The sequence below is a fragment of the Aptenodytes forsteri genome, unplaced genomic scaffold (assembly GCF_000699145.1).
Source record: "Aptenodytes forsteri isolate BGI_AS27 unplaced genomic scaffold, ASM69914v1 Scaffold434, whole genome shotgun sequence".
In the NCBI taxonomy this organism is placed as follows: Eukaryota; Metazoa; Chordata; class Aves; order Sphenisciformes; family Spheniscidae; genus Aptenodytes; species Aptenodytes forsteri.
Window position 1 is genome coordinate 1,384,735 of NW_008795183.1, and position 22,458 is coordinate 1,407,192.

The 22,458-nt window shown below is 40.2% G+C and overlaps 1 protein-coding gene across 2 annotated transcripts in view; it reads left to right on the forward strand.

Moving 5' to 3' along the window:
- The window catches only part of GLRA2 (glycine receptor alpha 2), a 129,282-nt gene that overhangs the window by 45,639 nt on the left and 61,185 nt on the right, over nt 1-22,458 (forward strand). The window lies entirely within an intron of this gene.

Sequence of the window (22,458 nt, forward strand, 5' to 3'; positions counted from 1 at the left end):
GTAGCAGTGTGGTGTTAAACTGTTGCAATACCCTTGCATTTGGTCTGCTGGCTGGCAGGATGGCTGGAGGGTTCAAAGGTATGGATTTTTAATGACTTTTTACTAGTTTTGACACTTAGTTTTCAGCATTTAGAAGCCAGATTTTTCTGAAGTATTTAGGTACCTGGCTGGATTTTTGAAAGCACTTTCATGAAAATTGGACATTCTATGTGACCGGGGACTTTATAAACTCTGTCTGGTCTTTTCTGGACTGTTAGACTCTCAAATATCTTGATGTTTCTAGATATGGCACTTAGTCCAATGGATATATAAATGTACATAAATATATATATGTATATGTGAAATACATATACATAACATGTATACACCTAGAAGGTTTCTCTGGAGAACCTTTTCAGAGAGTAACTGCTGATGTCTTTGCTTCACAGCAGAATTTGTCCATGTTCTGATTCAAGTGTCGCCTGCAGACCTCCATCCTGTCTACGCACAAAAATATCATCTCACTCAAACTTTATGGTCTTTTTAATCCAGGCCAGATGCAGTAGATGGGCTTACAGATTACAGACCGGATTCTTTGTTTAGTCAGGCCGACAGCTCTTTTCAGCATGGGCACAGCCTGAATGCTTCTGCTGATAGCATTCCCAGCAGAATTTCATGTGCATGCTCAGGCTTTGTACAATTTTCTGGAAGAGAGCTCAGAGGTAGATCAGTTTACAATAGTCTAAGGAGTCACGAGATATACTCCCTGAAGAGTCCTCTTTACAGCAGTCCAGCATCACAGGGACCGGGATCATAAAACTGCACTAGCAGCAATGAAAGCACAAATTTTGACTGTTTGTACAGATCACGATCCATTCCAAAAAGCGTGTTGTATTTTGTTCTACTTTACCCTCAGTATCGTACTTAGTCTTATTCCAAATACTGTAATTTGTCCAAATGGAGCATATATAGGGCAACTTCAAAAACTGCACAGATTGTGTTACTCTTCTGTTGGTAATAAGAAAGCATCGCTTAAAAGTCTGGTGACTACAACAGTCATTTCAGCTTCACTTGTTCACTTGGAGATATGTATAATTTTCCATGCAAACTGAAAGCCTTTCATATATTAATTCAGAATTTCAAATGGATAAAACGTTTGTTCAGACAATTCAGTCAATATTACCAAGTAAACCCTCTGAAAAGAAAGTCAACAAAGAGATAATCTTGGCAAGGAGCGTTCAGGCTCTGTAGATAGCAAGTTTGGAGTCACCGAAGACTGTCTAGATGACACAACACGATTACATGCTGATATATTCCAAGTTTCTTCCAAATTAACTGGTTTGAGAATTAGAGGTGGTACAATCACTGTAGCAGAGATTTCAACCCACATTTCCAACTGGGCAAACATACCCTGCCAAGAAGCTCTGCAGTGTTAGCATGCCCAAAATGCTAACGACTTAGAAGGGAAGGGAAGGGAAGGGAAGGGAAGGGAAGGAGAAGAGAAGAGAAGAGAAGAGAAGAGAAGAGAAGAGAAGAGAAGAGAAGAGAAGAGAAGAGAAGAGAAGAGAAGAGAAGAGAAGAGAAGAGAAGAGAAGAGAAGAGAAGAGAAGAGAAGAGAAGAGAAGAGAAGAGAAGAGAAGAGAAGAGAAGAGAAGAGAAGAGAGAAGAGAAGAGAAGAGAAGAGAAAAGAATGAAATTAATTCCAGCTGAGGCTCATGTTTGCTGCACATAGGAAAAACATCTAGAAAGGCTCTTTCAAATTAAATATAATTCTATCTCTTTGGTAAATTTTGTAGTATTTCGGTGGAATTATTATCTCCATAGTATTTTGAAATTCTGGCTAAGAATATATGGTCAAATTCTAATACCAGCAACATAGTAATAAAGAAATCAATATGCAATTTTTTCCTTATTCTTCTACAAAGTTGATTTCTTTGTTACAACAGATAAGAATAAACTATGAGAGAGTTTACATCCCAACAAAGCTACTGTTCTAGGAAGGGAGACCTGCAGTGCCTGTTTCAGAAAGCAGAAAGGTTCTCTTCCTCTACAGTTTTAGCATAAGCTGAGCAATACTGCGTCTTGCTTCCTTCAAGGACATGAAATAATGATTTTCTGTATAGGGAGTATCTGCAGAGAAATATTCACCAGGTGTCAACCTCTTTTATAGTGATGAAATTATTTTGTGTTTGTAACAGAAGACTAGTGAGGGGTCCTGTGACCAGAGTTACCCTTACTGGCTGTGTTAGGGGGTGGTAAGGAACTCATCCAGAAAGCTGGGGTTGAATACCCTCCATTCAGTTTGGCTAATCCATTGCTGGGATGGTCAGGAATGGTGATCCAAAATAGCAGGGTTCCGATGATCGGTTGCCCTTCCCACACGTTCATGTGTATAAGTCTTACCCACATCTGATACTCTATGTCCGGATTCCTCTGGTTGTGTCATTGTTTTCCACTTAGAAACTTGGGCTAGATAAATGTTTGTGCACCCAGCTACACCAGTAGCTCTTGCCAATCGGCCAGCTGAGCAGAAATCCTGGTTGCCAGCTGGGTGATCAGTGTGACCACACATCCACAATGAAACCCTCAAGAAACCCTGAGCTTTCTACGCGAGTCCTGTGCATGACCCTGGGAGCTCCCTTGCACCTAGGGTTTGCTGGACTTCATCTATGCAGAGAAACTCTACGGCACACAAATCAGGAATCTGATATAATCATCCATGCAATACTCAGCACATGCTTAGATCCAGTGCCTTCTGGAAGTATTAGACCCACGGTACAAAAACGGCAGTATGTATTCATCAAAATAAGGACTAAGGAATGTCTTGGCATCATAAGGGACACAGAGACATAGAATATGCTTCTACATATTTTATGGTCCCAGCTGTGGGTGGGGTAGTAAAGGGGAGGATATCAAGGTGCAATAGCACAGAATTGTTGAGAAGTGTTAGAAAACAGTTCTTTTCTTCAGAGCATTGAATGACTATTCTCTTGTTATTCTATTTATTTTGAAACACCTTCTCTTTTGTTGAATCAACAGAACCAAAACTTTTAAAGCATTTTCAAAAGAGGCATTTAGAAGAATAATGAGTTCTCTGCTGTGCTAGTAATTGCCGCCTTCTTGAAACACTTATATAAACCAAACCTTAGCAACAACAGCCCAAGAAAATTAATTACTTTTAATGCCATGAAGCAAAACATTTGAGGATACTTTAAGTCAAGTAAGTGATAGCAACTGTATTTTACACAGTTGCATAGCATTCATATTGTGTTACTTTAATGCACAGTGCTTAATGAATGCATGTTCCTTCCCCAGGGAGAAAACTGTGCAGAAAAAAATTCTCATTCAAAGCTCACTGCAACCTCTGGGAATCCTTCCATTCACTTCATTTTGCTTTGGATCACTAAATGCATTACCAAATGCAATAAAAGCATTATATTCTAATAGGTGCAGAGACTTGCAAAACCAAAAGCAATGAAGTCTATCCCCTTTGGCAATAAATGCCTGCTTTTATGTCTCGTCCACCATCCCCGGCATATTTGGAGACTTTTCAAGATTCTTGGGCTTCTGGCAGACCAGTCTGAGAAAGTAACCTCTCCTTTTTTGAATGCCAAAAGTTATCAAGTAAAGAAGCTCCAAGACAGCACATTTTTTATTTTGAATTAAGGTTAAAATGATGCCATAATAAAATTAAAAAAAAAAAAAAGGAAGAAATGAGGAGAAATAATAATAAAGAAAAAGGAATAGATGCTATTCTCAGAGATATTATTCTGTGTTCATTTGTTTTCATAGGAAGTAGAGCACCTAAGGTGATAGCTTACTCTTTTACGTAACAAAACACAGAGATGATACATTTTGGTGCAACATTATGGTAAAAAAGCAATAATGAAGTAACTTGGAATGGAAGCAATTTTCTGATAAACTACTTCTACTCTAGTCTCAGAGTCTGAAGAGGAAATACAGGAGTAATTCAACAAGCATGAGATAAGTTAATGGGCACTTACTTGGTTTCTGTGGGTATCTGAGCACCTGACATGTTGCTTAAATAATTAGGCCAACCCTATTTTTATTAGGTGTTTATAAATTCCTGTTGTAGACCTGGTGGTCCTAAAACAGTACCATGATATTTAATATGCCTGCCCTGTGTCACATATTTATTGATTCTGATGGGGGAACTGCAAACAAATTTCCACTTCTAAAAATTTTGTTCAGGGTCCTTAAGTGGATTTAAAAAAAAACATTCTAGTGGTTGTCAGTTTTCTTGACTGTAATAAAAGTGGGCATGCTGCCCAAACCCTTGGGAAGTCAGGCTGCGCTGTCAGGTAACCACAAGGATCTATTCTTCAGTCATGTGCCGACATGGAAATGTTTTAGCAGTCACTTGTTCTGTTCATTTCCAGTGTTCTCCTACAACTTTCTTTTCCCTCCCCATTATAGTTTTAACATATAACATATAGTCCTTCTTTTACCTATATTAGGAGAATCATGAAACCTGCTTTAGCTCTTTGGGGTTTTTTCTGAGTTTGGCAAAGCTACATACAACTAAATCTTGTATTTGGACAGTGTTTTCAATATTCATTGTTATATTCCATACAGTATTTGAACTTGGATACAGAGATTTGTCCTACACTACATAACAAAGGGACGCACATAGACTGAAGCTCTTTTTCAACAAAAAAAGTTCCAAAATAAAACAAATGTCGTAAATAAGTGAGCATATGTTTGCTTGCTGTGACTTATTGAAGCAATACAGTACAAACTAATTGTCACTGAATATAAAGTTCTGTGTACAAAATAAGCAGTCCTACAAAATACTATAAAAAGAAATTCCTGTCAAGTTGTGTATAAATGCCTGCTCATATCTTATAGTTCAAAAAAGGTGTTTTCTGATTCTGCTCTACAGCTATTTCATATACCATTTCTTTATTCTTTCTTCTTCCCTTTTTACTTATGTTTTCTCATGAATGGTTTCAAGGAAAGATATTAATGTGTTTGTGCTTGAGGTCAAGAGAGTGTTTGAACTGCAGTGGAAGATGTGGTACATGTATCAGACGATACATGATGTACCAGAGGCAACTTTCTAGCCACTTCAAGTATTAATAGCACTGTGGCCATGTTAATGCCAGCTTGATAATACATGCTCGGTCCTGATGAAAAGACTGTGTGGTGCCCAGAAACTTCTCTGCTGCTTCCACCTACATCAGCTGGTCTTGTAAAAGACACTTTCCCTTCTTGCAATTCTTGGTCCTTTGAGATCTAGGTAGATATTGACACAGCTAGCCTATGCAGTTACAACTTCACTGGGAGCAGTATCTCAATTAAAGATATGTTGGATGAGCTTTGGCACAGTTATATATGCTGTGATCATGCATCCATTATAGGAAGAAATTTTTTTCTTCCATATCACAATCACTTCCAGTTCTGCAAAACCGAAGATTTGGGTCTGCTGCACGGGTAAGAAGACAAAAACCAGCAGTATCCATGTTTCTTGTAGGAAGAGCAGGAGGAATAAGGATGTAGATATTAAACAGAGCACCTAAAGCTGTTGTGAGAAATTACCACATTATTCTGTTTAGCTTGGCCACAGAGATGAGGTGTCCTGGTCAATCTTTGGGTCTTAAAATGGTTATGAATGAATTCCAGTGAAATTCTTGCTGCCTTTCATTCTGTGCAAAGCTGACTGATGAGATACTGGATAAAGAATAATACATTTGGTCTATAGCAAACTCTACTCTATGGAAGTAAAAAAAAAAAAAAGACTCAGTAAATCAGTCACTTTTTCCACTGTACTAATCTAAACTTTAAAGTTTACTTTTCTGTATAGTGAAGACGGTGGTATTTACTGTACTACAAAACCAGTAGTTGCTGCCATGCGTGACAGCTAAAAATAAGCAATAAGATGTGTCTCTACATACCTCTGGGATGTAGTTTGAGTACTCCTGGCACTTCCTCAGCAGGTTTTATAATGCAGTCATCTGGGAGGGCTGGCATTCAGCAGAGCCTATTTCAAGCATCAGAGGAGAGTTGAAGTTATTGTGCACACCAGTCTGCTGGTTATTTCATAACCCTGGCACGGTACTGGGGGTCTCCAGCTTCATTGTTGCACCCTCCAGGACCTTCTGGCGGCTTTTAGTGGCTCTCTGAGGAACGCTCTGTGCCGCTTTTTCACACACAAAAGCACTGCCAACCCGCTCTGAAGCAACGACGTAGGCTGTTGTGGCTCATTCATTTCAAATAACTGCAAGCCTTGACTCTATTAGATCATCTAGGAGTATTACTTATGAATATCCCCTGTTAATATTTCATTTGAAATAATGTTGATGGGACCCCCTGGAGTCTGGGAAAAACAATTTCATTTGCAGTGTACCTTAGGGCTGCCACGTTCCAGTCTGAACATCGGTGCACACTGCACATGGCTGTTAAGGCAGCTGGGCCATTGACATCTAACTCCCCAAAAAGTGTCTTTGAGTTACAGTGCAACCATATGTACTCCGTTGCTTAAATAACAGGTCTTTTTTTCCTTTGGGAAATGTTTCTCTGGAGAAAAAAAAAAAATTGTTTGTTGATATTGATGCCTAGAAGTATTAACCCCTTCCTCTCCTCTCCCTCTCCCTCCCATCCCGCCTAAAGAAAACAAGGAGAGGCAATTTACTTTTCTTCACGGATGTGTCAAAACAACTTCTGCAGGAGGAGGAACTAAATGACTCAGTGTCTTGGTTTTATATATAGTATCTGTGACACGACATGACTATGACTTTAATTTGCCAGTAGTTGGGCACGCTATTCTTTGTTGTAGTAACAACAGCTTTGGAAATTAAACAATTGTAAACTAGGCAATGGCAAGAAAACAATTTAATTTGTTTTTAAGGCATGGAAATATAGTCATGCACTCTAGAATGCATCATTTTTCACAGATCCTTAGTAGTAAAGTTAAGAACCCTGATGAAGTAGTCTCTTTTCCTCCTTATTTCTTCTTCCTAGAAGCTTGGAGTTAATTGAGATGTATTGCCTGAAAAAGAAGGGAGCATGAGAGCAAAGAGCTTTGATCCTCAGTAGCTTCTATTTGGTGTTAGGCCTCCCTGCCTGTGAGAAATAGACATAGCGTGCTGTCTTTCTTTATTCTATGAAAGGTTAAGGCTCTGGAGAATTAAGCCTGGACTCTCAGTATGTCTGGAGGGAAACTTAAATGACAAAATCACAGCAGAAAATATAAGTTACAAAAAAGGGAGAACACATAACAAATGTTCCTCAGTACATGTATTCATAGAAAAGACAGTACGGTTATGTTATAAATAATTATCAATGACTATTATAATGAGAACATATCAATATCTGTCACATACGGGAGAAACTATTTCTATTAAAAGATGGTCTACTGAGAAACAAAAAATTAGTTTCAAGTATTTCATTGATATAAAAGATTGCATTTTTTGCCTCTTTTCTGCAGAAGGGCATTTTCCTTTGTGTACGTAATGGCAATCAAAACAGTTTATTGATAGATTTGTACTAAAATATGATGAAAAGCGCTACTTTTAAAATTTATCTGTGGTCAGAAAGCACTGATGTTGATCCCTTTATAGGGCATGATCAACTTAAAAACACCTCTTAATTTTCCGGGGAACCATGTAGATGGTCACAGACAGCAATGAGAGTACCACCTTCCTGGACTGCACCACTCTATGCTTGAGCGTGCTCTGCTCATCAAAAATTGACTTAAAAACAGTTTAAATTGTCATGGAACTGACAAAGAAAAAATGAAAACTTAAGAAAGTGAAGCAGCCCAAATGTCAGGATTATAATAAAAACTCTTAGAGTTAGACAGTGTGTTCTTTTGCTTTTTCTTATTCAAACAATCAAACTACTCGCTTGCTTTTTTAAGGAAGCTGTAGTTGTCTGACAGGATCTATTTTATGAGTTTGTTGGCTGCATTTTGCTGTCTCCTGAACCTTCTAGCAGAAACAGAATCTGCTCGGAATGAAAACAAAATCCTGTCACTGGGAATGACTTGAATTAAAGCATTCAGATGCTCAGGCTTTACTGCTGCTGCTACTTTTTACCAGGGCTCCCCAAAGTAAAGGATGACAGGGTTCTGCCACGAAGAAAACAACGCAGAACAACTCAGTTGTGCATATATCTATCCCTGGATATGAAAACAAAAATAACCTTGTTTTTACGTTTCTCAAAATGGCTGAAATACTACCCTAGGAAGCAATGTAGTCTTTTTTTATGTTTTGTTTTCTCTATCTGTCCCATCTAGTGATGGGACAGACAAAATGAAAGATAGACAAGATTATTGTCTATAAATAGACAATATTGACTATAAATAGACAAAACTATTCTCTTAATTGGTTAATTATTCTCTCTGAAGTTGGTTCATTTGTCATTCTTTAGTAATGGTGTAGCATTGATTTTAACTGGGTAGCATTGCCTTTTCGGTAAATAAGAAATGAGAACAACTTTTTTTTTAACAATTTTCCAGTGCTCTGTTTGAATGGGGATAAACACTTGCATTGCTCAAACTAGAAGCGTTATGTGCCAACCACACCACTGCGTATAGAGGTGACTTCTTATCTTTCTCTACCTTGACTGGAACAGCAGACAGATGTTTTGCAACAAGTCAAAAAAGTGTGTATTACACATGCTTCCAGGCAAGACTTGTACCTTGGCAAATGATTTCATGGTGAATCCTTTAAAGGCAAAACTCTCTTGGTGAGTGCAGCTATAAGAATTGATTAGCTTCTTACACTAATGAGGTTTCAGTAAAAGCTTTTCCCAAATTGAAAGGCATATCTAATTAAAAGACTGCGGATTGCCTGAATATGGGAAGTGCACTTCATGGCAAGTTCATCTGGCCAGTTTCATTCATGATTTCCACAGTTAGGCTGACTTCCTCCAGATGTAGTTCCCTCTTAGTTAAGGGAAGGCAGCCTCAATAGCAGCTGTTGACCACAGCAGAGCTCAAAAGCAGCTCCTGTCTGCCATCTGTGAAACAGGCTTTTAAAATAAATCCTCGCCAGTGCTAGCTGTTGCCCTCATTGTGATTTTTCTTTTTGTAATTCATACTCTTTTGAGATGCTCTCCTGAAAGACAACTGAAAATCACCCTGAAGAGAGAATGAGAATGAATTTTCAGCTATAAACAAATTCTGCTATTTTCAGCTAAAATTAAATACATAGTTCTTCCTAAATCCTCTTTGTCTGTGTAGTACACATTGTATTAGATCTGTGCTCCAGCAGATATACATTTTAGATGGGGTCAGGTATTTTCTCTGAGGAACTGCTTTCTGTAAAAAAATGTCCCTTTGTTGAAGCTATGCGAAGTGTACTTTAGAATAATCTTCTCATTTATTGGAAAAATTTCCCAAACTATTGCTGTTGACTTCCATCCACCACTGTCTGATTTCTCCAAGACATATTTTTTATCTTTAAAACTGCCTTGTTACTTGGAAATCAAAAGTTAATCAGTCTAAAAATATCTGAAAAGTTTGACGTGAAAATTGAAATTATGGAAATGGTCCAATTGACATGATTTAAAAAAAATTGAATTTGTGATTTGTGACTTTTTTTACATTTTCTTTTTTGTTCTAATTTAGAAGACATTTCTGAAATATCAAAAGTCCCCAGGGAAGGGAAAAACCACATTCCACTCAGATCTAACATTTACGGAGATACTGGTAGGCACTTTTCAACTTTAAATAATATTAAGAGTTCAGAGAAAAATTGCTCTAATTAAAACCTTACTACAGTCACAAGATCAAGCTCAGGCACTGAAACACTCTGAGAAGAAGAGAATGAAATCGAACTGCCTCATAGTGAGCTCCAGCCATGCTGCTTGTAGCCAGCATATGAAACTTCAAGTCATCGGAGCATAGTTTAATCAGTTGTTTCTATTCTGATGTGGCTTAGTCACTTCTAGAAATCATAGATCTTTTTTTTTCCAAGTCCAGAAGGGACAATGTGGCCTTCTGGGATAACGTTTGTTTTTTGCATACAATTGCGGTTACAGTTGTGTTCTATCAATACTCTATATTTGGCTTAAGCATGTCTTGAAAGTGTGCAGTCTTGCTTTGAAAATGAGGTTTGGAAGTTTATTTCAATAACTACCCATGCACAGTCTTAAAGGGAAATGTTTTTTAGAGACTGGGGATTCTCTGGCTTTACCCTCCAGCCGGTGTTCCTTGCCACGCATTTCTCTTCTGAACTACAAATGCTTTCCAGACCCAGTGTTTTTTCTCATTCAAGAACTCCTATGATGAAATCGAGCAACCTTTTGATCTCTTTTTTGGTAAACTAAACAGATTGAGCTTCTTTTATCTCTCACTCATACGATGTCTTCTTCAGCCTTCAATCTTGTATCTTCCTCGCTGTGCCAATATCATGTTTTTAAATATAGCAACCACAACTACACTACTGTGGAAACTCTTAATATAGCTTTCTTCCTCCTCCTCCTCCTCCTCTGTTCTGTTTATAGACTCAGTAGCTATATTCACCTTTTCCCCACAGCTTTGCACAGCTGATGCTTATTGTCAGTCCCCTTCAGTACCACTGGCAGTGCCCAGTACAGCCACCCTGTCTACAGATATGGCCCCCTCCTTGACTCCAGCAGCGTGACCTGGTACCGGGCTCTTTTCACAAGTATTTGGGTTGGAAGTGCCCAGTAATCATAATTATACTTCATCATATATCTTATTATATCATTGTTTATAGTCCTACCGTTCTTTGTTTCTTCTGATATTTTTCTTCATTTTTCCAGGACTTTTTGTTTCTATTGATTGGTGCTCATTTTCTTCCGGTTTTACCTGGCTTTTAAGTATTTCCTTTTTAGCTTTTTTTCAATAGTGATGGCTATTTCTGCTTCTTCTGTAATGCCGTAAAGTGTATTTAAAAAACAAATTTATCCTGTTTGATGGTTGTGGATTTGCAGTTATTAAAATCTTTAACTCTTGAGTGGTTGTAACATACTTACTGCTAGTAAATAAGAAAAGATTTGTGACAATCTGTGTGTATGCCATGTAAGTTAGGACAAAGTTACCGCTTTCTGAAAACCCAGCTGATTGTAAATGGTTAATTCTCAGTGGGAGGAAACTTACAGAGAAAGCTGTAGCTGAAGACGTATCAGAGTGTAAATAAGGACAAAACGGAGGACTCCAAAAGTTTCTGTGACTTTTCTTGCCATTCGTGGAATAAGAAGGTATACTGAGAACTAAATTGAAATAAAAATGGAAAAATTAGATTAAATTGAGTAGTAACTTGCAAGGAGTATCCGACGGTATTGTGAAAAATGGCAGTTTATGTCCATTTAGCTGGTTAAACGGCTATAGAATCTAGGGTAACTGGGAAAGGCATGACTGTATGAAAGCCTTCCAGGTCCCCAGCTAGACAAGTAGTCGACAGTTTGGATGCATGGATGAGGAGAAGTAAGAATTGGTAAGAAGTCAAGTCTGTGCAGCATCAAATAGGAACAACGTGGATTAAGATGAAACACATAAGAGAGAAGTTGATGAGTTTCATTAATTGTGAGACAACAGAGTTCCAGTGGCAACATTAGCCTGAGAAGAGAAAAAGCTCTTCATAAGCAAAACCAGATAGGCAATCATTTCTAGTATCAATTAAAGTGAATAAAGGCAATGTCAAAAATAGTAAAAATTAAAAAATGTAGATTTGTTTTTGGATTTGAGGAACTGTAATAATGTAAAGAGTTACTTTTCCATCCATGAAAGATAAAAAATGCACAGGAAAAAGAAAAAACTGCTTAACATATACAGGTAGGGGGAAGAGAGAGGAGGAAATAAATAGCAAGACCCTTAATAGTATTGCTTAAAATTAATGAGTGATGTACATGCATTGAAAATATTCATCATAGCTGTATGTGAAGAATATGAATAGAGAATTATTCTTCAGCTGTGGTTTGTAATAACAGATTGAGGAAAGAGTAAAATAGCCCATAATGGAAAGAAATTGTGTCCCAGTTGCATTTGCATTTCTGAAGTTTTCTGGAGAAAGCCAGAGCAATTCTGTCCATTTACACTAATGATGGCTACTTTATTATATGCATCTGTATTTCACAACCAATTTTAAATGAGAAAGTAAATATTGTACTTGTAAACCTGCAGTGAGATCCAACTGTCAAAACTGAGGTGGCTGAAAGTTGTTTTAGACTGCCTTTCCAGTCAACAGAGAGAAGGATGGGCCGAGGCCAACTGTATGAGGTTCGACAAGGCCAAGTGCCGAGTCCTGCACTTCGGCCACAACAACCCCATGCAGCGCTACAGGCTTGGGGAAGAGGGGCTGGAAAGCTGCCTGGCAGAAAAGGACCTGGGGGTGTTGGTCGACAGCCGGCTGAACATGAGCCGGCAGTGTGCCCAGGCAGCCAAGAAGGCCAATGGCATCCTGGCCTGTATCAGAAATAGTGTGGCCAGCAGGAGTAGGGAAGTGATCGTGCCCCTGTACTCGGCACTGGTGAGGCCGCACCTCGAATACTGTGTTCAGTTTTGGGCCCCTCACTACAAGAAGGACGTCGAGGTGCTGGAGCGTGTCCAGAGCAGGGCAACGAGGCTGGTGAGGGGTCTGGAGAACAAGTCTTATGAGGAGCGGCTGAGGGAACTGGGACTGTTTAGCCTGGAGAAAAGGAGGCTGAGGGGAGACCTCATCGCTCTCTACAACTACCTGGAAGGAGGTTGTAGTGAGGTGGGTGTCGGTCTCTTCTCCCCAGTAACTAGCAATAGGACGAGAGGAAATGGCCTCAAGTTGCGCCAGGGGAGGTTTAGATTGGACGTGAGGGAAAATTTCTTTACTGAAAGAGTGGTGAAACATTGGAACAGGCTGCCCAGGGAAGCGGGGGAGGCCCCCTCCCTGGAAGTATTTAAAAGACGTGTAGACGAGGCGCTTAGGGACATGGTTTAGTGGGCATGGTGGTGTTGGGTTGACGGTTGGACTCAATGATCTTAGAGGTCTTTTCCAACCTTAATGAATCTATGATTCTATGATTCTAAGGAGACACCTTCACTGCCAAATTCTTCTGACGCACAGACAGGTACACAAGGTAGGTCAGATGAACTGCTTGTTTCAGGTGTTGACAAGGGAAGCCAGGGCAACCAGTCTGAAAGTCAGATGTCTGAGATGGTGTGAGGTAAATTCAATCCCAAACACACAATGTGAAAAATAGTAAAATGTGCATCATAATACAGAAATATTCAAAACATTAAGCTTTTTTTTTTTTCAGACAAGTGGCTATATACGAATCTTCTTACCTACATCTACTATTTGTGTGTGATTAAGATCAAACCTGTAGTATTTAGGAAAAGAAATGAATTTTTTCCTCCTCATTCTTTTTCGCGTGCTGTGCCGACACGGATTAGAGCGAATGAATTGTGGATGAGGTGGTATCCAAACCCTTGTTTCATTACAGTCTATTACGCATCTGTTAATCTTTAAGACAAGTAGGTTACAGGAGATGACTCTAAGGCCCTGTACAGAGCCAGTAGGGCTGCCCACAGGGCATAATTCAGTCTCCAATACCAGTTTTACAGGCTGTTGTGGTTTAACCTCAGCCGGCAACTAAGCACCACACAGCCACTCGCTCACTCCCCCCCAGTGGGATGGGGAGAGAATCGGAAGGGTAAAAGTGAGAAAACTTGTGGGTTAAGATAAAGACAGTTTAATAAGTAAAGCAAAAGCTGTGCACGCAAGCAAAGCAAAACAAGGAATTCATTCACTCCTTCCCATCGGCAGGCAGGTGTTCAGCCATCTCCAGGAAAGCAGGGCTCCATCACACGTAATGGTTACTTGGGAAGACAAACACCATCACTCCGAATGTCCCTCCCTTCCTTCTTTTTCCCCCAGCTTTATATGCTGAGCATGATGTCACACGGTATGGAATATCGCTTTGGCCAGTTTGGGTCAGCTGTCCTGGCTGTGCCCCCTCCCAGCTTCTCGTGCCCCTCCAGCCTTCTCAGTCGGTAGAGCATGGGAAACTAAAAAGTCCTTGACTAGTGTAAGCACTGCTCAGCAACAACTAAAACATCGGTGTGTTATCAACATTGTTCTCACCCTAAATCCAAAACACAGCACTGTACCAGCTACTAGGAAGGGAATTAACTCTATCCCTGCTGAAACCAGGACACAGACAAAGAACTGCATGATCACAAGGACTCAGTTTGACTCTTGGAGCTGTAAATTAGAAAAGAAAATTGAATACACACAAAGTAGAAATAATTGAAACAGTAGGTATGTAACTTCACAATGGATTAAAAAAATCAATTCTCAGCATAAACTGGCACACGGTTTTGTGCATTCTAGGAGGAAATCAGAGAAAAGGGCTTATATTAGTTAGTCATTTCTTCAATGCAAGCATTTCTAGATAAAAATGACTTAAGCATTTCAAGAATGGATTGTCATCAACTAATCTTATCAAATCCTCCTGCGTATAAAATGGTCACATTGCATACTGACTGGAGCCAATATTGGTTTTCTTACATCACTTTGAGTGATATACCAGTAACATTTTTCCATTTATGCATAGGTCTGCCATATATAGAGCATTTATGTAATGCTCTTTACCCTATCAGTGTTATGGGTTGCATTTATTCACGTAGTGGATTTTCAGGCCTTTGTGGATGTCATCGTGATTCTGTATGTTTGAAGGAAGGAGAGGCAAATGCAAGGCACATTCCAGACCCAGGAGGTATCTCTCCCTCTGTGCAGAAGACCAATGCTTGAGTCTAGTCAAGACTAGACTCAGAGCTTCTTACTCACTGGGGTCAGATTTTATTTGTTATTTTTTCCTGTAAATGCATTTAGAGTTCAGTGCATGAACAAGGTTACAAGTGTGTCTCAGAATCTAATATAAAGTATTTAATTGAGTCCTTTGCTTTAGTGTGCCCAACAGGCTACATGGGAAGATTCTAAAACCTTACAGAAAATAAAAACCTGAGCTTTCCTGGATAAATTCTCCAGTATTGTCAGATCTGTGGATCTCTCATATGCGTGGAGCAAGCACACACCATGTAACTGAGATTTGCTTTTCCAAGAGGAGGCTAAATCCTCAGTTCCTTTAAACTGACACATCCTCCAGTTCCTTTAAACTGACACATCCTCTGGCTAATTTACCTACTGGAGACCTTGTTTCAGTACATATACTTTTGAAGGAAGAATTTTATTTTCTGACTTACATCAACATTCTGTAGATAAGTATCTCCTTTTAATGGAAAATTTAGGGATTTTTTTCTTCAGATGATTCAAAATCAGAACACCCAAGAAAAGCTTGAAGTGTTTCCATTTGGATACACTATTGCAATTGCTTCAGGAAAGCTGGGAATCACTTGTGTCATACTCCCCTTTCTTCTATGTCCTTCCCTGACATTTCAGGTGCTTTACTGCCTCCTATAATGCATTACTGGCTCCTTCCAAGAGAATGTATCACAGGACATGTAGTATGAGCTGAAAGAAAAACCCACAGAGATCCCAGGAGAACAAAGAGCTAAACCATACCCGGCAAATATGTGGTAGCCCTTCCTTATTGAATGATTTTGTTTTTGTTCCAAGTTGGAAAGCTGACACATGTATGCTGTTGTGTGTGCTCTTGTTAGTTCCAGTGCTCCATTAGTGGGAAGCTGCTGTCAACATTTCAACAAACCACTTATGTGATTCATCATCTCCCTATGTTGTTGTCTCTTGGTCATTTCTACAATCTAGGATCCTAAAACAACATGAAGTTTTGCTGATTAAGGAAAACACTTCTGTGAAGCCACAAGTTCCTAATATGCCCACATTGTGGAAATGTTTGCTGTTCTTTTATTCTACTAGATAACCTTCAGTGCAACAGTTTAGATCTAAAACTAGCAGTGGTCTGTACATTGCACTTTACTTTTCATATGCAGTTATTTAAATTTTCAGATGTCATTATTTATACATGAATTTGGTCACAAAAGCAGAATATTTTATAATTTAGACTTTCAAAAATGGATTGAATTGCAAGAATTCTGTGATGAGATTAAACCAGAAGTGAAATTCCATTTTACCTAACAAATAAGCACATGCTTTGCCAACTGCAGAGAACATTCCCCTCCTCTGAGAATTTTATCAAGGATATTTTACATGTTCAACACTTCTGCCTACCGCTACATCACAAAAAGCCTTTAACTATTTTGCCATTGCTACTAATGCCCAGTAATAACAGGCAGATATAACAGTAGATAAGAGCAATGCAACTGGGATTTGAGTGTTAGAATGGAATTGCTGGAAAGTAATTATCTTGCATCCTTTTTGCCTTTAACTGTCATTTCTGATGCTATGAACTTGGCTGAAAATCTGCAAATTGGTGGTTTCATACAAAACCAAAGCCGCACTGGAAAAAATGCACAAAGCACTCTCTCCTTGTATCGTTCGTGTCACTTGTAGAAATGAACTTGAAGTGAACGTATTTATACAAATGTTTTCAAACAGCCACACATCCTCCCCCCCCCCCCACACCCACACACAAAACCACACTCCAACACATAAGCACACTCCATCTGTAGTTGCCAGGATACTGTGAGAAAGGTTGTTTTTACAGGGCTCCCAGCTGTGACCAGGTACAGAAGTGGGGTCTCTTTGGAGAGGGCCTCTCTTCGCCGGGTTTTCATGCTGCGTTGGCAGTCTCGGAAGATGTGCATCAGAGGCGAGGTATAGGAGGCATCTCCGTTAGTGCTCTCTGGGTGAGGCACAGGAATACGTGAGAATATGCTGGAGCGTGTGCTTCTTGAGATCTGCTCCTTCCAGTGTGTCATTCACATTTGTCTCAGTTAAGCATCACTGAGCTTACCTGGAGTTTGTGGCTCTTGGAGAAGCAGCAAGGAAGGTGCTGACATCAACTACTTTACCCTCCAGCAGTGTACAGAGGTCCAAGTGATGCTTTGGACTCATACCCATGTAGCCAAGCACCCAAGCTGTCTGTTGAAGAATATGGATTTTGACCCTGTTGGGGGACTTTTTTAACACAATCTTATTTTTTTATTTGAAAATACCAATTTGTCAAATTCAGGAAAGTTTCCTAGGAACAGGCTGGTGTTTTATGATCCCAGGATAACTTGGAGATTGAAGCACAAAACTGGGAAATTGAGATCTCTGGTTCTGATTAAAACCAGGTCTGATTTTAACTCCAAGTAGGGGTAAACGAAACCTTAACTCCACTAGATAAATATAAATGACTCAAATAAATGAACTGAATAATGCCCCAGAGATGTCTGTTCTTCTCCCCTTCTTGTAGAAATAACACGTCAGATGTAGAGCTGTAAAGATGCTGCAGTTAGGTGAAACGACCCCCCTGCTATCATACGTATCTGCAGCTAGTGAGCCAACTCCTGTTTTACTGACTATTTTAGTTTATGAGCTTCTCCCTCCACAGTGTCTTACGAAAAATACAGACAGATCATCATTCTGTTTTAAAATAATAGAACAACAACAAAAAAATATCAAACTCCAAGTATTACCAAGGCAGAATTTTTATTTTCAGACTGTTAGATATGCATGGTTCACACTACAGGAAATGTTTTCTGGAAAGCAGTAAATCCCAAAAAGTTTTAGAAATTACAGTGGACAAGCAATTGCACAAGGACTACAGACAGATGCCGTGCAAAAGGAGCTAACTTGGTCTATGGGTGTGTCAGCTGTGAATGGGAATTGAAAGATGGTTTTATCTCTTTATATAGCTTTTTTATGACTAACACTTGGGTATTGCCTTTTTTATGTGAGCAGGCAAGATAGAACTCATACCTACTTTATAAAACTAAAAATTGTTATTCTTTGTGTAATGGTCCTGGAGACGGTTTTACTCTCATCTGTTTTTTGCTGAGATTACCGGTCTCTCCTTGCATTCTCTTTTTTCACATTCTGTGCTGAAACCCTTTGACATTGTCCTGCCATCTTATATGATAAAGCTCTGAGTGGCCTGATAGATTCATCCAGGTAGCTGCAGTCTATAAACATGCACGCCACTTGTACAGAGAACAACAGCATAGGCACTGACAAAAATGATAAGGACATTTTTCAGAGTTTCCTTCCCTTTTTATTTGTCATAAGATGCGATCCAGAGCTGAAATCCAGGGGGCTAAATTGCTTTACAAGAATTTCACTTCTCTTTTCTCTAGTTTGTCTTTGACTAACTGAAAATAAATTCCCAATCAAAACTAACTAACAGAAAATCTGTTTGCTTAGCTGTCTCCAGTGTGCCAGCAATGCTGCTGAGGGTAAGTTCAGTTGCACTAGCTTGACACCAGCTGTCTTGGATGCTGTCAAGGGTGGCACAGTAAAGAGCCAGTGGCAAACTGCATTAAACTCCCAAGTGCTGTGCTTAAGCCAGACTTGCTTTATGGCCCTCTCAGTTATATGTGAACTCTGTGGACTATGGCACGGCAAGTTATGTGAATGAATCAGGTAGATTATGCCCAGCCAGTGTCCCCCTCTACCTACCCCATCAGTTCTTGTGATGATATCATGTGGTTGGCATCAAGCAGGCGATTTGCTTATAGGTGCCAAAAAAAGCTCAGACTCCCGTGAAGGAAGGACTGATGCATTATGTCAAGTGCCTGAACTCACACTGCTCTTTGAATGGGAAGGGGCTGTGCTATACGGATATCAGGATAGAACGGCCGGTGCTGTAGACGCACCCCCCTTGCAATATAGACATAGCAACCTCTAAATTATAGGAGAAAAATTTCACCACTGACTTCCTATGAAAACTGCTCGAGAATGCAGTGTTTTGTGGTGACAGCGAGCAAACAGACACGGGAAAGGTATATTGGTAAATCAGCTAAGGGTTAATTTACTCTTCTGAAAAGACATCCTCATACCATGTAGACATATTCTAAACTTCATAGTGATATCTGAGAATCAAATGCAAATGGTTTATGCTATTTAGAGGCCCCCCCCCCATCATTATTGGCAGCTTAATCCTTTAAATGTCTGAGCTCTCTATACTGTTTCAGCACCAGTCTTACCCCTGACCTGATGAGAAGTGAGGAACCCTAGCTCATGCTGAAGGCAGTTCTCGGAGCCAGTATGCCTCACCAGCCCAATACATGCTGTAGGCACTTTCTGAGAGGGGCAAGACATGGTAATGTCCTAGTGCCAGCGATGCTTTAGGGACACAAAAGATTTGGAATTAGCTTCTTACTCTGCCTAAAGCTAAAGACAGGAAGCTTCTTCTTGAAATGTGTTTAATTAAAAGTCTATTGTTATTTGTGTAGCAGAGAAAAACCTCTCTCTTTCCCTCTCCTCCCTTTCTCCTTCCCCTGATCTCTTGGCACCGTTCCTATCTCCTAGAGTAGGCAGTAACTGGGAGGTAAGGCATTCAGCTGGTACCTATTTTTCTCTGAATCACGTTGAACATGACTTCGTACCTGCTGAATACTTGCTGTGCACCCGTGGTGCTCAATCTTCGCCTACACTCGGTCAATAATATAAAAAAGTACAGTATCCTACTTGGCTGTCAGTCTGGACAACAGCAGAGCCCCTCAGGTAGTAGTGGCAACATCGCTGCTGACTGTGGGTGAGGTTGGAGACTACTCAACTGCTGGCAGTTCGCAGATTCTCTCTGTGATGATGTGCTGACAGAAGAAGTAGGTTTCAGTCCCTAAATCCAAGGCAGGGCAGTTGTGTCCATAGCAAGTGCAGACAGTTAGGTGTCTAAGCCTTTTTGCTTTTCTCTGCACCTCGTTCCTGAATAGCTTAGACATACTACAACTTGGTTTCTGAAGATTTCCTTGCATGGCTGACTTTGCCCAGGAAATGGAAGGACATAGGCAGACAGGACAGGATACCCCTCAGCCTCAGGTCACCTGGGAATTGGACACTGAACCCCCAGGGTTCACCTGAAGATCTAAGTATCAGCCAACAAATGAATGGCATCTACTCCTATAGTAACAAATCCCAGAAACTTCAGGAGCTAACAAACTGCTCCCCCTGCCCATGCTTCTTTCTGTAGCAAGGCAAGAAGTTCAATAGAGTCGTGACATCAAATTCACTGCAGCATAATTTCAATGAAGCCAGTGCCAGATCAACTTATCCATTAATGTTTTGTCCTACAATCTATTTGTGACCCACTTTTCTTGTTGTCACTTCATCTTTTTAAGGGAAAGGAATCTCAAATTACTGAGACAGTTATTAGTGATACGGTTAGGACCTGATGGCCTTGGCTTGCTCTACTGTGAGGAGCCCTGAACTTCACTAGGAAAATGGCTGATCGGCTCTGGGACATACTTTACACCCATATTAGGCTCTGCATCACAGAAGGTTACTTGTGAACTCCAAACCCATTCAAGTGAAATAACACGTCCGTGTTATTACAAGCTGACATATAGTAGGTGAGCCAACTCTGCTCTCTGCTCTGCTCTGGCCACCCTGCTATTGCATGACCATCTTAAAAAAAGGTATTGTTGCTATTAGCACGTTGTGACATCATAAGGTTACAAAGACACCCTGTCCCCCAGGGAACAGCTGGTGGCATCCTCAGTTCTGCAAAAACTGGTTTGTAAAGTCATCTACAATAGTCCTTGGTGAAGTGTGAGTTAATCCTGCCCAGTGAGATACAGCCTCCTGTAGGCTATGTTTGGGGAGTCCCTGACATCTCTTGGCATCCTCTGGGTCTGTGTAGAGGCAGGAGAAAAGGTCTAGAGCACTCCCTGCTGTCTCCTGTGTGCTAGGACTCAATCCTGCCTGAAAGAACCCAAAACTGGCATGAGGTCCCTTGCAGCCACTTCTGAGCCAGCCAAACAGGGCCTGGAATGAGAAGTTGCTGGTAGGTCAAGTGACACAGTTCTGTAGAGGCATTAATTCATTTCACTGTGCTGCCTGTGTGTGTGTGCACAGGTGCTTCGCAGTTCGTGACCATGGTATCCGTATATTCACAGCCATGGTTTAATTAATCCTCTTATGGATAGAACCTACCATGGCATTAAGAGAGCAAATATTTTTAGCTTGTATAAGGAGTCAGTCCTGCCCACTCACATGAAATACTTTAGAAGGCAACTTATCTGCTGCAGGTAGCTAGGATGACAAAAGAAACTGAGGTTTCGATTATAGTAATTAAAACTTACTGAGCAAATGAAGCCCTGTGTGAAGGAACAAGAATAATTAATGACTTCACCTTTTGGAGAAAAAGAACAACTGTTTTGCTACATGCCAGTCCTCTTCCCTGTCCCCAGGGCAGAGGTCCTACCGCTTTTGATTGTGACTTTTATAAAGGTGTGAAAATAAGCCATGTTAACTGCTGAGTTCCCATGGCTGAGAATGATGGAAGCAAATCGCAAGGACTAAGGAAGAAAACACCCTGAGAGAGGCAGGATTTTACATAAGCATTGTGAGCAGCATCACTCACCTCTTTCTGTTTGTCAGACAGATTTGTACCTTCTCAGAACCATTAAGACAATAGCACACATGATTTTTTAATGAGTACACAAGCCCTAATAAAACCTGAAAAGTAAAAGTGAGTTGCCCTTTGTCCCCTCTCAAAGAAATGACAAACTCAAACTGAATGTCTGCTGTTGATTTGCCTCTATGTTCGTGACTTAAGTATGGAAAAGGCCTGTAAGGACAGCTGAGTATTCCTTCCTGACTACAAATAATGCTTTCAGCAATATTTCATGCCTTTTCTTATGCACTTAGAACCAAAATAAATCCTTACCCTGAAATTCATATTTTGCTTCCTACAACTCAGCCAACTTCCACGTTGTGGAAAAAAGAGCTCAAGGTTGCTTGTGTGTGAGTCCAGGGGAAGTGTCTAGTGGGGAGGGCAGCGGGAGTGACAGCCTTTCAAATGTCTCGGGGACCACTCAGCCATGGTAGCTACTGTGCTGAATCTCTGTTGGAGGAAGAGTATTCAGAAACTCATATAATTGAGATTTTTTAACCCTTTCCATTGCAAGGGACTTTCTCTGAAGCCTTTTATGACCACTTCCTTATTCAGGGCAAATACACAGCTTTTGGTGAGAAAATTATTTTCTGAACATATATCATTTCTTTGGGATAGAAATTCAAGCAAATGGGGGGGGGGGGGGGGAAGTGTTTTTTTATAAAGCCAGGGAGGTGCAGCGAGTGGGGTGAGCTTGTGCAGGGGGGGGGGGGGGGGGGGGAACAGTGCTTTTATAAGAAAAGGATAACATTAATGAAATTTAACCCACCTCAGTGTATCAAGGAAGTAGCTGTTAATGTTTTGGGATATATTGAATATTTACCTTTTATTATTATTATTAAATAGAGGAAAATTAATTTTATGCATGCCTGATCAGGATAAAGTCAATTTTGCTTAAAATCCATGTGCTGTGGACTATCAAGCTAAGCACTCTGAAGGAGGAGAAAACACAATTTCCAATGAGGGCAGACAAGACAAGGCAGAGAACCATTTTCCTTTGGAACTGGTTATACATTTCCAGTTGAAAGTAAAAGGCAGCTTATCCTGACTCACATGCATAGACATATACACAGCACGTACACAGCAGCCAGTCTT